The following is a 16,897-nucleotide window of genomic DNA, read 5'->3' as shown; positions in this document are numbered from 1 at the left end:
TCTGCCTTTGGCTCACCTCGACACCGACGGGTCACCTCCGCTGCAAAAAGTTTTAATTAAAGTTAGAGCTGTGACAAGTGGACAGCTGAAAGAAGATGGAGGTGGGGCGGGGAGGAAAAGAGGGGTTTGCATGCTACTGTGCATTTACCGCTTACCCAATCTGCCCCTTTCTCATTCTTCAGTTCCCCACCCTTCAGCTCACTCCCTCCACAGCGGAAGCAATTTCCATGAATTTGACTTAATGGACGAGGTTGTGTCCCTAATATGCAACAATGGATTGACACTCAGCCTAAAAGTGCCTCCTTGTGCCCTGGACCTATTTTATGCATTTTAAGGGAATTTTCACACTCGCACAGAGTCAGGAGTGATATCTCAAAGTCAGTTCAGTCATTCTAAAAGCTCATCACTTTGCCACAACGTCAGGAAAATTGATCTCCAAATGGACAAGTAGGGACGTTTGTTGTAGCCACGTTTCAGCAAGCGAGATGAAAAATGCATCAAAAACAAAGAAGACTCACTACGACTCAAAAAAAAAAGAAAAAAAAAGCGTCGACAGCCGACTGAGACGTCAAAGTGAACTACAAGAAAAAAGAAAACACCTTCCAGAGTGTTTTGCACATGGGATAACAGAGCTTTCTATCATCCCCCCTTTTTCTTTCTTTCTTTTTTTTTTGTGTGTGGTTTCCAGAGAAGTTGCGGTTTCTCTGCTGCAGCCGTTATCTCATTTGTCTGAACAAACTGTGAATGTATGCTTCTGGGCGCCGAAGACTCCCTGCTTTGTTTCCCCCCTGAAGTGGTTCTAGTTTCAAAAAAAAAAAAAAAAAGCATCCGCTAACGCATTTAGAAGAACGGCAGCGAAGCCAACACTTAACACGAGCAACCGATGCCAAAAAACCCGGCGAGCCAACATCGGCGGCCAGAGTAAATTACAGGGTTTAAAAAGCAGAGTAACAGTGTTAGCAAATGAGCTGCGCTCCCCTGCCAACATGACATTAGCTTGTTAGAGGAACGTATGGGATATATGCTCGGCATAGATGTATTATAAATCGTCCATTAGCGTTTTCTGTCGCTTTAAAAGTGTTATTGATTGTTAAGCATCACCACCGAGTTTTTTTTTTTTTTTTGAGTAAAGTGAAATCACAAGTGGAGCATATAACTTTCCCTGGTTTTATCCGAAACGGGGGACGTAATGCGTCAAATGTCGGAAGCGCTCTGAGAGTTAAATGAGCAGTTTAATCTTAGTTTAACGTGTCGGCATGCTTATGCTTACTAATTAGCACCCGGGCAGGATTACAGCTGAGCCTGATGGAAATGTCATTAATTTTAGCCTATATTTGCTCATAAATCAAAGTGTGACACGTTGAAATTTTGACCCGATTCCAGGTTAAAGATGAAGTTATCATCTAGTCGAGCATGTCTCGCATTAAAAGGCGTTTCTCTGACTTGCTGCAAAAAACGCCAAAGAATTCTGATTACATTGTTCTTGCCGATTTAATTCAATTCAGTCAATTTAATTCAAAAATATTTTATCTATCCCAAAAGGAAATTAAATTAAGCAATTACTACTTGTCTGATGTATGTTGGTCATGTTAGCAGTGTTTAATCCAGACCCATATTAGTCTCATCTTTTCTGTACTTTCAACTTGCTGAGTGTGTTGTATGTGTTACAGTTTTTAGGTGGTGGTTTTCCTTTAGTAGGTTAACAATTAAGTCAAAGAATAATAAGAAGAAAAGACTGGGATGTAGTGCAATTATTACTTTATTAGCCATAAAACAGAATGGCATGCCATCTTTCTTATACTTTAGAATTATACCTGATCTCTAAATAGTGGTGTTGATAATTTTTCAGAAGCCAGTATTTCTTCTTCTGTGAACATTCTTTGGTGAATGTTCACAGACTAATACGACAATCCCCCCCCTCCGTAATTTCAGTAGTCATACTGACTTTAATTCCTTGTCTGCTCTTAACCAATGGAAAACGATCCTCGTTTTGCATCACTTTTGGTGCATGTTGCACACAACTGCTGAAGCCCCAAGTACGTGAACTGTCTGTGCAAACAGCACAACAAGGTATGTTTGGCCCTGTCTGTAGGTCCTGTCTATTTGTCATTGTGGAAATCCAAAAAGAGAGAAAAAAAAGGCTTAAATACAAATTTGGTACTTCAAAAATGCAGCTCACTACATAAGACCATCTAGAAAAACAAAGCTTCACTGCAACCTGGACCATCTTAAATCATGAGCTGTGTTTTCGTTACAAATGCGTGCACATTTTTTTAAAATATTCTGCTAAAGCTAATGATTAAATTCATAAAATAAATGGACATTTCATTAATATCATAATTTAATGACTGTATGCATGGTCGCATTTCAACTACGATACTAAAGCTAGTCATCAGTCGTCAGAGGAGACACGAGCGTCTTGTTAAGGCGTCGGAGGGACGAGAGATGTTGGGAGCTGCTACGTTTTTGGAAAATTGCTGTATGTGATTTTATACGAGAGCTATGGATTCAACACTTTTCAAATGGAAAAAACTCAATCTTTGATGAACTGTGTACCGTGAGACCTCTAAGTTAGCCAGCTGCACATTGTAAGGATACCAGTTCCTAAAGTAACTGTATGCAAACTAGCATGACTCGTGTGATGCAGTTTTGCAAAATATACCAATTTTCACTACGGGTGACAAACCACCCTATCTTGGAGGAAAGACTTATTTAAAAAAACGTGTTGTTGTTTTTTAAACTACTATGTTTCCATTAAGTGAATTTATAATTGTAATTCCACATTTTTGCAAATTTAAGGCCCATGGAAAAATTACAGGAAAAAACCCCCCAATAAAACAGTAAAAATGGGTGGCTGGTAATCTTCCATGGAGACTGTAGTCGGTCTTAGTTTGTCTCCAAAATGTATTGAGCATATTCAATCTGAAGCAAGCCTGTGTGAAAATAAGATTCACTATAACCGCTACAATATTTGTGATTTTAAAAAAAAGAATTTTATTATGTTTGTTTCCAGGATCTGGTCATTCTGCCCCAAAAAATGTAAATGCTTCATCACAGCCAATGACACTGTGTCACGTCACTGGTGGTTTACTTATTTATTAAATCTTTTTTTGTTTTGTTTTTAGGGGGTTGGGAGATGATGGTTACGGTCCTGTAAAGCATTTACAAAAGCCACTCAGTGGATCAGCCTCTCAATCCCTCACAGGAAGTATTCAGTGGAGAGATAGATGGAGGCAATCCTTCCTTCCCATCAACCACCTCATTAGTCCCCCTCAGCCATAAAGCTGTCCCATCAGGCCGTGCTGTCATAACTCACTTTGGAGCATTGATTTTAATCACGGCAAATGTAAACATATGTATTATCAATATCAATGCACAAAATAACTCTGTAATATGCAATTACCAAATGCCATCGATTTTCTTTTTTTTCCTCCTCCTCCTTCTGCTGTTTTATTTCTCTCCCTTGGTCTTTTCCTCAATTCAATATAATCATGGGATCACTTTGAACTGATTTAATAAGGTCTGTATATATAAATATATGTGACATGCTGGCATTGGGTGAATATTACAGGGGATCATTTTCATAAATTTCAATACAGGGTTTCAGAGTGTTGCCTGGAGGGAGGTGAAACCAGGACACAGCAGGAAGTCATTATGTAGACGACAGGGACACCACTACCGATGTAAACATTTAATATTTTCATACGGTTTATTGTTTTGGGGGAACTTGGAAACATTAGAACTTTTCTGTTTCTTTTTGTTTTAACCAAATGTATAAAAGGAACAGAAAAGAGAGTCCATGTATCGGTTACCAAAAAGCTGTTTCTCTAGTATGACCAGAAATGATTAACACCGTAAGTTATTGAATTAGACGTTGGTTTCTTTGGAATAAATCTTTACAAATCGGCACGATGACAAAGGTGAAGACGTGTTTTTAGAACATTTCCAACTCGCAGCAGTCCGGACTACTTGCTGATTAATTCAGCAAATAATTTTTTCGACCACCAGCGCTGAGGTTATGTCAACACAGCAGGGAAATGTAGGCCATATGCCGTATCCCACTTTCTTTTTTTTTTTATTTTTTTTTTGTCCAAATGTGAACCTTAATCAGCGCAAGTAGGTTTTTTCTTTCAAGTCGAAACCGCTCCACTTTCATATGAGGTCATAAAACCGCTACATGTTTTAACATGACCTTAATATTAATGGTAATGTAATAGTTCTCACGGAAGTTGCCACTGACTTTCAATTTTTTTTTCCCCAAGATGATCATATTAAAATAATGTCTGAAAAAAACATTTTACTGATTTTTTTTGTTTGTTTTTTAAAGAAATGCATTCATCTGCTTCCTGTTTAGACTTAAGTAAAACAAGTTTAAGATTACCCAAAAGTAACAAGTAAATTTGAGGACCACATTTGTTATACTTAAGCACGACACCAGAATTAGTAGTAACATAAAATATATTGATCAGCAAATGTTTCTGTATGCCACGTTGCATCGACACAGCCTTTAATCCACATAACTTTCATTTCCCTATCCAAAACAGACAGTTTTCAAGAGTTATTTTCCTCCAACAGAGCTGTACAGTAGACGCGCTCTCTGCAAAACAACCCTCGAGCGCACGCTCGCTTGCTTCACCTCACACACAGTTTCAGGTGACACAGCCTGGACCCAGACTGGATCAATCTGTCTCCATTTGTCACTGACCTCTTCCACGTTCCAAGTCTGTCACCGCGAGTGCACGGGCGCATCTTTATCTCCAGAACTGTAAAAATAACCTTTGACAGGTGTATCGAGGACGCGGTCCCCATTCTTACATGAGTGCTTCCAGTGAAAGCCTGATTGTTACCTGTCTTTACATGAAACAGCTCGGAAAAAATGGAGGCACAAAAGGGACTGACAGCAAAAAGAGGCGCGGAGGGGGGGCAGAGTGGGGAAGAGAAGCAGAGGGGACAATGGTGGGGCGAAAAACAATTGAGTAAAATCAAATCGAACAACAAAGATGAGAAAACCAAAGTGATAAAGGTGGAAAGGAGATGGGTGGAGGAAAAGAAGAAGGAAGAAAGAAGATGGTACACACAGATAGTGAAATGAAATCGGTTTGGAATTATTCTGCCTGGAAAAATATGGTCCTGCATAGGTGCTTGGTGTTAAAGGAATGAAGAAGCTAGCAGAATAAATGATTTACTGCTTCACATAGACTGTTTTTATGTTGCCGATGCATCTCTGCCGTGAACAGAGCAGGATCCCGCACTTATACCATATGCCTAATCCATAACCATAACGGCGGCGTGGACATACATATGAAGACATTTGCTCCGTATGATAATGTTCATCGCGGCGCTCGTATAACCGTGTGTACCGATCCCGTACATATAAACAGATGTTTGTGACAAACCTTTAGCACTTCAGAAAGTGAAAATGGCACCGAGTAAAGTCGCATGATTCCTTTATTGGCATCCTCTCCCTCTCGTCGTAAATCACAGCCTTGTTTTTCCTCTTAGATTCTGCATATGACGTGCGTATTAAACCCACCAAACGGTGAATAATTATTCCCTGTCAAAACTTTTCTTTTCTTCTCCCCTGAAACGGCTCCATCTGAATTTATACCTGCCACCCGTTTGTTCCCTGCGTTCATTTGGAGCGGTTCTAATGAGGACAAACTGCTCCCTGGTTGAGCCGCAATGGCTCTGCTGACTCCAAGAAGAACTAAAATGGCTGAATGGAAATGAGCGGGGGCAGAGGAGGTCAGGCCTCCGCATCAATTCTCATATTGCATGCTGGCGCCGCGCGCGCTCACGTGCACGCGCTCTCACAAACGACCGCTGCGCACCGAGGTGTCTGAGGTGTATAATGGTGACAGCAGCCCCTCTCCAACCGTTCCTCTGCTCTAATATCATCATTTGAATCGCCTTTTTCCTCCACCTTTCTTTCGGGCTCTGTCTCTCATCTCTTAATATTATCATGTGAATAGCCAGCAGGTGATGAGATGTTACACCAGGGTTCAAATAGAGGAAAATGAATTGGGGGGGGGGGCTGGAATAACTGTGTCAGAGCCATACTGGTGTACCCATTTGCCCTCTTAAACCCTTTTTATTTTATCACAGAATAAAATTGAAAACTGTACAATATATTGAATTTCTGTCATAACCAATATCTACAGTATGTGTACAGTATTGCAGTAATAAAGTAATACTTCGACGCAGTTTCTCTTTGGTTATATAAATTCAAGAATCCATGCGCTCACAGTTTGCTGACCATTAATATTTTTGGTCACCGAGTCTAAAACTGATGCCCACACAGGTACCTGGAGCAGCAAGAAAATCCAATAACCAACAATAATATTGCAATTGCAAGTTCTTCTAATATTGTGCAGCACTATTAAACTGTAATTTTCAACCTTGTCAGCCGTCCCAGCAGGTCTATGGTACACATACTCAAATTGTATGCATAAGGAATAAGGAAAATATGACACTGTAATCTTGGTAATCACCACCTTTTAAATTGATTTTGAGCAGCTCTCTGAGATGAGAAGCTCGTAACATTGTTTTATAACCTCACCCTGACATGTACCTTAGCTAGAATCTGTGCTTTTGAATTATTTCTTTGTTTGAAAAGAAAAAAAAAAGTCTTTGGATTTAGTCAGAAATGCTGTAATACCAATATCACACCAGTAGGTGGCCACAGCATCAACAATGAGAGAAATTCTAATGGGAAATCTGAGAAAGGCTAACGCAGTACAGGGCTTAAAAAAAAATCCTTCCAAAGCAGTTTTACATGTGTTATGTTTCCACATTTGTGATTACACTTCATAGAAGCAAAGTCAGGAAAAGCTGAGATGGATTAGGATTGTCCATCAAGAAGGTTCCAGGGTTGTCTTGTTTTCAAGCACAGAACTCGATGCATGTGCAAAGCAGGTGTGTACGTTTTTATTTCCGCTTATGTCTTGATGCCCAATCCACGCACATACACAACAAAAACCTCTCTAAATTGCCCTTCGGGGTGATTGAGTACATATGTGGTCGTTTGTCTTGTGCTAGCAAGCTTTGCAGAGTGTGCACTCCCTCTCACCCATTGATTTGGACAAGTGGAGCTGGTTGGATGTCTTTTTCACCCTGAATTGTTTGCATGTGTACAAGAGCTCTGAATACTTTGGAAGTATCGTGATAGTGAAGCTAGAGCCTTAACTCAAACTTGCACGCCATATTCCTTTGTCGCTATCCTTTGTTCTTCTCTAATGTTCTTTAGCAAACCACTGAGAGCCTCACATAGCAGCTATGTTTACAATGAGACTGAATCCGTGTTTCCTTTCATGGTATCAGAGTACAAGGAATGTACGTTTCATACACACACAATGTCAAAACCCTCATCATTTTGCTTCTGCGTCCAAAACTATGACATGTTTTGTGTTCTCCATCAATGTATGCAACAGATTTTTCTAAACAACCCTGATCTCACGAAAGGTCATCTCTACTTTACATCAGTGAATCACAAAGTGGGACTACCCTTTTACATTTACAGATGATTTAGGGAAAACAAATCTCTTGGCGCAAAATGACTTTGGCCATTATTTTAGGAAACTAGAGAGATTAACCAAAGCACTTGCCAGTTAACCCCACCCGACCCCCATGACGCCTTGGTCATTGCACAAATCCCTCCTAGGTGGCCGGAAAACATTTTAGGGCCAGCTTTTAGTGTTTTAGTGAAAGGGAGTATAGTTACTATGCGGCTTACCTGCTACCTTTTTCCCTCATTGGCCCTCGTTTCTCTCTCCGTTTGTGTTACTCTCATCTGTTTTCTCCTGTTAGGAGTGTTAGCAGGAGGCAGAGAAATCATAGAGCCATCAAAGGTTGCCAGCTGTAGGAAATGTCTTCATTTGCAATATACTAGCCTCACACCTGAGCTCCAGGCCTCTGTATTACTGTGTGCGCCTGCTGGTGTGTGTGTGTGTGTGTGTGTGTGTGTGTGTGTGTGTGTGTGTGTGTGAGACTGATCGTCAGCCGTCCCAGCTTCCCAGCAGGTCTGTCTTTAAATTGTCTCTGTGTGCTTTATGGCTCAGTGTGTGTGATAGCACTGCGTGTGTGTGAGCGTGTGGCGGCAGCTCTGCACCCCATCCATCAGTGTTAAGATGGCACATTACTGTTAATGAATGATATTTGTGTTCACCGTGTATGTCAAGGGGGTGGACTGGGAAAGCAAAACAAGCTCTCCCAATCACCTCACTTGTAGCCTTCACATTTTCTATGTCAGGTTCCCCTGCTGCTTTGCATTTTAAAAAACGGATTCAGCTGAACCATTAGCTTAGCTATGTTAGCTATTCCACAGAGCTGAAACAATACCGTTTATTTCCACATTTTTTTTAAAAAAAGGTCAATAATGTTCTGCTAACTCTGCTTACCCTACATGTATGTGTAACCAGGTGAGAAATGGGTAGCTGTAAATACTTTTGTAAACCCTGTTTTGCTTTTATTTCACGTTGTGGCTGTAATTCTTGTTTTTGTCAGCATGTGGTGCTGTTGTTACAGAGAGCTCTAAAAGTACCGGAAGTTGATAAAAGAAAACAACAACTTTTGTTTACGATCTCTGGCATTCTTACTAGTAAAACGGAAGAGAAGGACATGTTTGAGCCGGGACCTTGAAAGAGACGACGATATTATGGCCACATGAGTGAAGAATCCAGATGTTTGGTAATTAATGTCTGAACTGTATTACTTTCCGTGTACGAAGCTGAAGGTCATGCTGACGTCATGTTTGTCTTTTTGTCCTTTAGCGGTGCCACTGTTTGTTACAAACTATTTTTTTTTTCTTTTTTGCTATGGAGCTGCGTTGATACTGTGTTGAGTGCTAATAGTGTTGCTAACGCGCCATTTTGCTGAAGCCTTTGCTAATTAGGATCTTTTTACTAGTTTTACACGGACCATTCACGTAACAAGACTATTTTTGCTCCATATATTGAACTTTATACTTTTTATTTTGGCGACTCAGAAACAAATATCCTTTTGGGGAATAAAGAACCCCTCTTATTTGAAGTCCTGTGTGCTCTATTAATCCCGCTTCATATGTGTTTGATGCTTCATGATGCGTAAAAATTATCCGTTGTCTTTGCAGTCTTTCCAAAGAGTCTTGTTTGGAAGGAAAATAAGCAATTTAGAATCTGAGATGTACCGTGCTTATTTTGAAGTCACCTATCATTTCTTAATTTTTTCTTTTCTCAAAGTGTCTACAAACTTCCTTGAGGAATAACTCACAAGGCTTTTTTGGAGGGAGTTTGTAAAGGTAGTATTTTCATTTTTCTCACTTGTCATAATGCAGTCCTTGTACAGTAAACACTGACTAATGCATGCTTGTACTGAAAATGGTCCAACCTCATGGTTAGAATTGCAGGACGGGATGTTTGGCAACAGATTTTTAAAGCGTTTTTAATTGAAATCATGAGCTGTAAATTGCTTTAACACAGTCCACAACGTAAATTACTTATTTTACCCTCAGAACATGAAGGAGAGCAAAATAAAAAAAAGTAAATGTTATTTGGGAACCTAATTTATGACTCAGATATGCAAATTGTTTGGATAATTGCAAAATGTTACATAACATTTTAGAAGAATAATACATTTAGCTGAACAGGGTTGAATTTTCCTCTTGGAATTTCTTAAAGTCTTTTGACCTTTTTTCTAATATATATAAAAAAAAGCCTGGTTCTTGACAGTCTTAGATCAGAAAGAATTTCAATGAATCTATCCGTTTCTAATGAATGTAAATGTGCCACTAAAGTTGTACAATAATGACACGCATTACATTTTTTTGCCACCTTAATCATCCGCTCCTTGAAACGTCCAAAGTATCCCTGGAAAAATTTGCAACATTTCACTGCAAATTTTCAAATCCTTTCTGCCAGGAGGAGACAATTCGCCCATTAGCTGTTGAGGAAATAGGTGAAAGTGGAGATATCAAGTGTCAGGATACCAGTGGGAGTATTACTGTGCGAAAGAAGCTCATAATCCACTGTTCACAAATTGTTATGAGGTTGTGTGCTGATGCAAGCAGGAGCATGGGGACTTTATGAGCGAAATGGGTGAGAAAGATGTCTCCAGCCAGGTGTCAGTAATATGTAGAACAGCTTTCACCTCACCCGAGCCATTTCTTCAAAACCTTGAATAATAGGACTTTTTTTTTTTTTGTCTTCCAATACATGGAGGTGTTTGAATTTCTTCCAGAATAGATATTGTATGATGTTTCATATTAATATGTTCAGGTAGAGAATTGAGAGAGGGAGGGATAAACTGATAGATGGATAGACTGTGTCAGACTGGGTGACTCTGCTTTGTCACACAAGCCCCCAGCAGATGTCACTCACTCATTAGTGAATAATGTGAGAGAGCAGTCGGGTGGAGAACCGTTTCCCACAACCTGCCTCCAACTTTGGTGAGGCTCGTGGCTGTTAATATGCTAATTTTTACAGACATAGTCACTGCAAATTTCAGGAAGCCTATTTTTACTTTTGTTTTATAATATTTTCCATCTGCTCTACAAGTTGCTAATGTGTAATATATATATATATGTTTGTTTTGTTTTTTTAACCCAGAGGAAATCAACCCCTTTTTGGCGCTTAGCCAATGTTAACACACCGACTGGGTTATTTAGTCTCCAAAAGACAATGAAATTGTCAGTTAACCTCTGACATCTGCATCCTGCTTTGAATGCCCAGGCTAACCAGCGGCAGGGTTTTACGTCGACGAGTGCCAAACGCCGCCGATGTGTGAAACAGGAAGCTAACTTGAGCCACTCACGCCACCCCACACGGCTAACAAGCTGAAGAAAGTAATCTTGGCAGGAATTGCAAGAACGGGCAACATGCGGGCGGGTGGAAGAGGAAGAAATCAGAGGGACGACTGGATGCAAAACACAGGATGGCTGAGTCGAGGAGGCTAAACGAGGAGCTCGGGTAACGAGTGACGTAGCGGCGGCGGTCGAGGGAAACACAGATGCTGTAAACATCCTGTGGAAACCTCGCTCTCTCTAAGTCTTTGTCAGCACTAAGCATCAGAACAGCTGATCATCAACAAGCAAGCGATGCATATTCATGGTGTTGTGACATCTGCCTGGTAAAAATTTAAGCTTCTTAGTGTTTAAGCACATAGCGTTTGTAACACTAGGACACATGTTGGAGAAATAATAATGAAGAAATAAGAAATAAATCCCTCTTCAAATTTAAATCCATGTATGTGAATTAAAATAACTGTAGCTTAGCCTCTTCAGCTGCAATGCAGCTTAACTCTGTTTAGAAAGCTAATCAGATATTCTGGCACTGTCACCTGAAAAAAAAAAAACCTTAACTTTTTAATTTGTTTCTGGAGACCCAACATGTACAGTTTACTGTCATAAAAACGTCAAATCCGTAGCTTTAGATGAGTAAAATGAAAACGACTGATATTTTGCAATACAATAAGTAATAGTAATTTTAGGATCCATTAAGATCTTTTTAATAATTGTTTCCAAAGACACATTTGAAGGAAATTAACAGAGAGAAACACTACATTCTGGTGCAATCGATGCGTTTTTGTCCGTGTAACATCTCAGTCAGGTTTTTCTAAGTCTGAGGTCATGTGGCTCCATCTGCAGGAAGTAACAGAATTGGAAACAGGAAAGAGGAAGTTATTAGCTGGGATGATCTGAGCACGCTGGTCTGCAGAGTACATCAAGAGAACAACATGCACTCCCATCATACGCGGTGTACAGTTTGTGTGTGTGTGTGTGTGTGTGTGTGTGTGTGTGTGTGTGTGTCCGTGTGTGTGCGCGCCACATGAGGAAGAGGAAGGCATTAGACATGGACAGAGGTCTGAGTACAGACTGAGCTGTCCCGACACCTGTGTGTGTGTTTGCGTGTATCTTTGGGAAACCTCGCTGAACTGCCTTGTCTAAGCTTGACAGCTGCACGATCTCAGTCAGTCACAACAAAACAGCACTTCCTGAAAACACCATGACGTTCAGGTAAACCTTCAAAATAAAGGAAATAAAGGAAGCACCTGAATAAATGACATAATGCTTCCCTGTAGTCGGCGTGGGGCTCACGCTCCTGTCATCGCTGGACTGGAAGCCAGAAAATGACTAATCTGATCAATTTTAGCAGTTTAAGAAATAAGACCGCTATTATTTTATTATTTTTTATGTAAAGTTAGAGCAAACGCTTATCCCTCAAGACTGTATTGATACGCTTGTAAAAATCACGTCTGTTTGGTGCTGAAAACAAAGTGCTATTGCGTTCTTGTCCAGAGTAGAAAGTGAACTGATTGAAAACTTAAATGTTCAACCATTACACCTCTGATACTCACTGATTCTGTTCAAACAATACAAATTTGAGAGACGCAAAGTAAAGTTCTCAGCAGATACAGACATGAAACCCCTTTTCCAGCACACTGACTCAATAGGCTCCTGAATATTCCCACCTTCCTTAAATAGAGTTCTCTCATCCAGGTGCTTCCCTTTTACACAACCGGGAAGAAAGGTCAGAGTGAAGTGGCAGGGATGTGTGTGTGTGTGTGTGTGTGTGTGTGTCCCAAACGGGGCCAGCAGCCAACTACCAGTCTTCTAACTCTGAAGTTGTATTTATACGTGCAATCTCTTCTAGTTGGCTCCGCTTTCCTGCAGGCACGTGTCTGACTTGATGACCTTAGAAGAGGAAACAGGGGAATTCCTGATTTTACTTTAAAAAAATAAACCAAGTTCACTTGAGGTGACAGATGCATGCTATGGTATAGAAACTATGTTGTTAGGAATTAAATGAATCTTTAATCCCCGTCACACTAAGGCTGGGTTTACACGAAAGAAGAACCAGCCAGAGACTCGATATGCCGATGCGGAGAAAACAAAGTGATGCAGGATAGATGGGTGATGTAGCAGCCCGACGTTTCCAGAAGAGACTGTTCAAACTTAAACCGAAGCAAGACTGAACATTTCAAAACCGTCTTACTTTAAATGAAGCAACATCAAAAAAGACATGCTGAAAGGGCACCTGAACAATCAGACATCTAGACCTTGAGAAAAGCTCTTGAACCGTCTCTCCTTCTCCTCCGTCGCCCTCCTCTCTCTCCCATCTCTCCATCTTAATCCTGATGGTGTTAATTGAAAGTCAGGAGAGGGCACTCCAGCGGTTTCATTATTAATTTAACACTCGGGGTAACTTAAAGTGCAATTTTCAACCACAAGTGTAACAGAAAAATCAATGGTCACAACAGCGACGAGTATCAAGGTTGTTTACCGATGAACCGGGTACGACAGGCGAGGCGGCCGTTGCTCGAAAGAGTGCCTGAGCGGTTATTGTTGCGCGCACCGTGTTTTGACACCGTCTCTGTATCACAAGGCAGCGGGTAAACAACAAAAAAAGTGCGATCTTCTGATTAAAATGACAGCCTGTGTGATTAATCTTCTCGTACAAAATGGGCATAACCTTAAACGGTACCTCTGTGTGTGTGTTTTTTCCCCCCCAAAGTTAAATTGTGCACATACATGACTTTATGTCTTATTACCCCCAGCGCTGCACAGCTCTCCCCTGTGCTGCGGATTAAATGGGGGGAAATAAAGGTATATTGCTCAGTAATGCAATCTGTCCAGTGGCTTGAGAGATGAGCAGCCTGCCCTTTGCGCTGAGCGGACTCACGGATGATTTAGAGCGAGCAGATGGGAAATTCTAATATGTTAGCCTAACCCTGAATGGCTACAAGGTAATTTATTTCAAACCCTGCGCGAATATTTTTTTCCCCCTCTCTTCTTCCCCTTTAAATACAACTCCGCTCAACTTGGGCTCTGCGTTTTGAAACACGAACCAGAATAAGTGGAAGGAAAAGTAACCGTGAAATCCTCGGAAAGAAGCTTCAGCTTTACAAAAAACAAAACCCCACAGAAACTACCCTCTAGTTTTAAAGGTTTATGAGCCTAAACCATACTTGCAGTACTTCTTAATCAACTGACTTCAATATTCAGTTATTTGCCAATGTGAAAACTGCCATTTTGGAGGTAAGTATTGATTCATATTACATTCGTCCATGTTCCTCCACGAGGAGATGCGTCCCGCCTTACAGGACAAAACGGGTCACAAATAACCATCTGCAATGTGCCATGGTTAATGTTTCTGGGATTATACTGGAACCAATAAAACGTTGGAACTGTGCAGGCTCGGCTGTAAGCGCTGTTGCCAGTGAACGTGCTTAAATAAGTTCAGGAGTTTTAAAAAATTTTATGTAGAGAACTCGGCGTGAACGGTGCTCCATTTCACCTGCGTACAGCTCATTCTGCTGCTGCTGAACACCAGGATTCACTTCTGTTCAGAAGTGAATGAAACTCTTAGTCATGGTTGTGTTAAGGAAACTTTATCCACTTTATCGTACAGAAAGAGAGGCAACTTTCACTCAGAAAAGACGAACCACTTGGTGACTTTTATGCACAAATCTGATCAAATATTCTCCTACATGCCTTTTTCTTTGCTTCAAATAAAATGCTGCAATCCGAAGGGGTCAAAACTGATAGGTGATGCAGACGATACAAATTTTAATTTGTACTTTGGTTTTATTGTCACTGCACATCGCACTGCTTCTCCTGGGTTTGTATGCAGACCAGTAGAGTAATGAACCTAATGGTGCTTGATGTATTCTGACACTGACTTCTCTCTTCATCCATTCTGCAGGTGTGTTTGGATGAAAAGGAGCACAGATGTTTGTAATTAGCTTCATTCCAGAGACAGATTGATTGATTTAAACCCTTCACTTCTGTTAAAGATCATTTTCTGTTTACAACTAATGAAAACATTACACATTACCAGACAAATAATAAAAAATATAAGCTTAAAGAAAAGTGTGTTTAATACCTGTACAAAGATTATAATTTTTTCTGCCTCAGTGTCGTTTTATACAATCAAGTAACAATCTTATCTACAGTTGTTATAAAAACGCCATCTATATCAAATATGACCTAAAAGAAATTTGACTCTGTAGTCTGATGGCATAAAATAGGGCCTCTGTCTCTTTAAGAGCGTTGGATTGAGAAGTGGATCATATGATGAGCACAGCAGATGCGCAGTTCCACCAAGTGCTTGGTAATTGCTGCTGCCGCTAGTCTGTAGGAGTGGTGTGGGTAAGAGGTGAGGGAGCGGGGCCCTGTGAGGCGGGAGCTCGGCTCAAGCGTTTCGGCACCCCTCAGTGGTTGCCACGGGCGACTCAAGGTTTCCTCAACAATGCAGGAAATAATCAAAGCTTTGCTTTTACTCCACTCAGACGGTGCAGGCCTGTGTTTCATATCAGGCCGTTTCAAGTCCTTAGGACGTTAATCTAGTTGTTTCAGGTCATGACTAGGTTGTTATGTAATTTGAATGTGGCTTGAAGAGTCTGATTTTCTTTGTTTGGTATCATGGCTCCAAATCACTGTGCATTCATACTTTACTTAACTATCGTTTACCATAAATAAATGTTGGTGCGTTGATGTCTTTTTTTTTTTTTGAGCTAGAACTCAAACACTCGATTCTCTCCTGAATTATGACAACACACCCTTTTATAGAAACACGTGGTTCCCCCTTTTACTTCCTAAGATCATTTATAAGAAGCTGAATGACGCATGTTTTTATTTATTTATTTATTTTTTGAACGCGTCCACTCCGAAGTGGTCAAATCCGTCTTGATAAACACTTTATGCAGATGAGCTTCCACTTGTTTTCCCTTTCTTGAGAGATGGAGTGGGAAGGCGAAATAATACCTCTCAAATTGACCCATTTGGATGCTTCTCTGCCCTCAGGAGGGGTGCGGGGGGGAAGGTGATGGGGGGCTCAGCTTTTAATGTTTGATTGGCCTAATTTCCCCAACACATCATTAGTAGCCATCTTCAGCCCCCGATTCTTAATAACCTCTTTACGAGGCGAATGGATGCCGTTAAAAGTCTTTGTCTCCTCCATCCCTCTCCCCAGGTCCCGGAACCCTCCTCGTCCTCTTAATTAAGTCAGATGTTTCAAAATATGGTAATGGGCCCTGAACTTGTTTGAATTAAACAAGCGAGCGTCCATTGGACTCCTCGGCCATTTACATAATTTCATTATCGGGGCAAAAAACACACTAATTGTCGAGTGTGCGTGTTTGTGCGAGGGAGAGCGCGTTCGGGGGGCGAGCCAGTGATTCCTTGGCAGAAAAACAGCACTAATTACGACGCGAGTGGCAGGACTCCAGAGCCATTTACAGGGAGGCTAATAGATTCCTGATCACCGCCGTGCCCATTCCGACAGTGTAGGGCAACATTTTCATTGTAAAGAGGATTTAAAAAATTTTTTTATTACGCATTGTATCCTGATAATAGGTCAGTGCTCTTGCAGGCTAATGCTCAAATCGCCCCGGCCACAAATTCCCATTAACAGCAGCCTGTCGTACGCTAAGTTTCCAAAACGAGGAACACTAAAACTACAAAATCAGTCAAGAAAGAACAAAAAAAAAAACGCCCAAAACAAATATCAATATGTTGGGCAATGTGCTTCTAATAAGCATTTGAGTTGAGAGTCTATTGACTTTATGCTGGAGAGAAACCTGTGTTGAGCACACCGAAGGACAGCTCCACACTATATTTACATAGTGAGCTGTTGTGGATCGGAAAGGGGTTGAAAAAGTGAGCTCATAAAGAACGGCTTTCCAAAGTCGGTCCTCCAGGGCCTGAATCCTCTGGGCCGTTGCTAGCCAGCTGAGCCGAGTCTCTATGCTAAAGGGAATGGTCAGTATTTCAGTAGTTTTTCACTACATTTCTTCACATTTGGTGGTGGAAAACTTAGACTCAGTGACAAAGTGGAATTGAAATGAGGACTAACAAAAAGGCTTAGAAAACAGGCTCAGGGTCACCAATTGGATGGCTCGTGTGGACTCTATTGTTTTTAGAAAC

General features: G+C 40.8%; 2 long non-coding RNA genes across 2 annotated transcripts in view; one reads left to right on the top strand and one right to left on the bottom strand.

Moving 5' to 3' along the window:
- The window catches only part of LOC106963619 (uncharacterized), a 28,978-nt gene extending 21,126 nt beyond the window's left edge, over nt 1-7,852 (bottom strand). The window contains exon 1 of the long non-coding RNA XR_001428222.1: nt 7,733-7,852. This is a non-coding gene — a long non-coding RNA (uncharacterized LOC106963619). The remainder of the gene's footprint in view (nt 1-7,732) is intronic.
- A 742-nt stretch (nt 7,853-8,594) lies between these two features.
- On the top strand, nt 8,595-11,211 carry LOC106963612 (uncharacterized). The gene is made up of 3 exons (XR_001428220.1): nt 8,595-8,685; nt 9,216-9,274; nt 10,704-11,211. It is a non-coding gene; the product is annotated as an uncharacterized LOC106963612 (long non-coding RNA).
- Nucleotides 11,212-16,897: the final 5,686 nt, after the last annotated feature.

This window comes from Poecilia latipinna, unplaced genomic scaffold, assembly GCF_001443285.1.
Source record: "Poecilia latipinna isolate Pla-1442-1.1 unplaced genomic scaffold, P_latipinna-1.0 Scaffold1557, whole genome shotgun sequence".
Taxonomy (NCBI): domain Eukaryota; kingdom Metazoa; phylum Chordata; class Actinopteri; order Cyprinodontiformes; family Poeciliidae; genus Poecilia; species Poecilia latipinna.
Note: the sequence above shows the minus strand (reverse complement) of the source record. Positions and strands in the feature narration are given on the sequence as shown.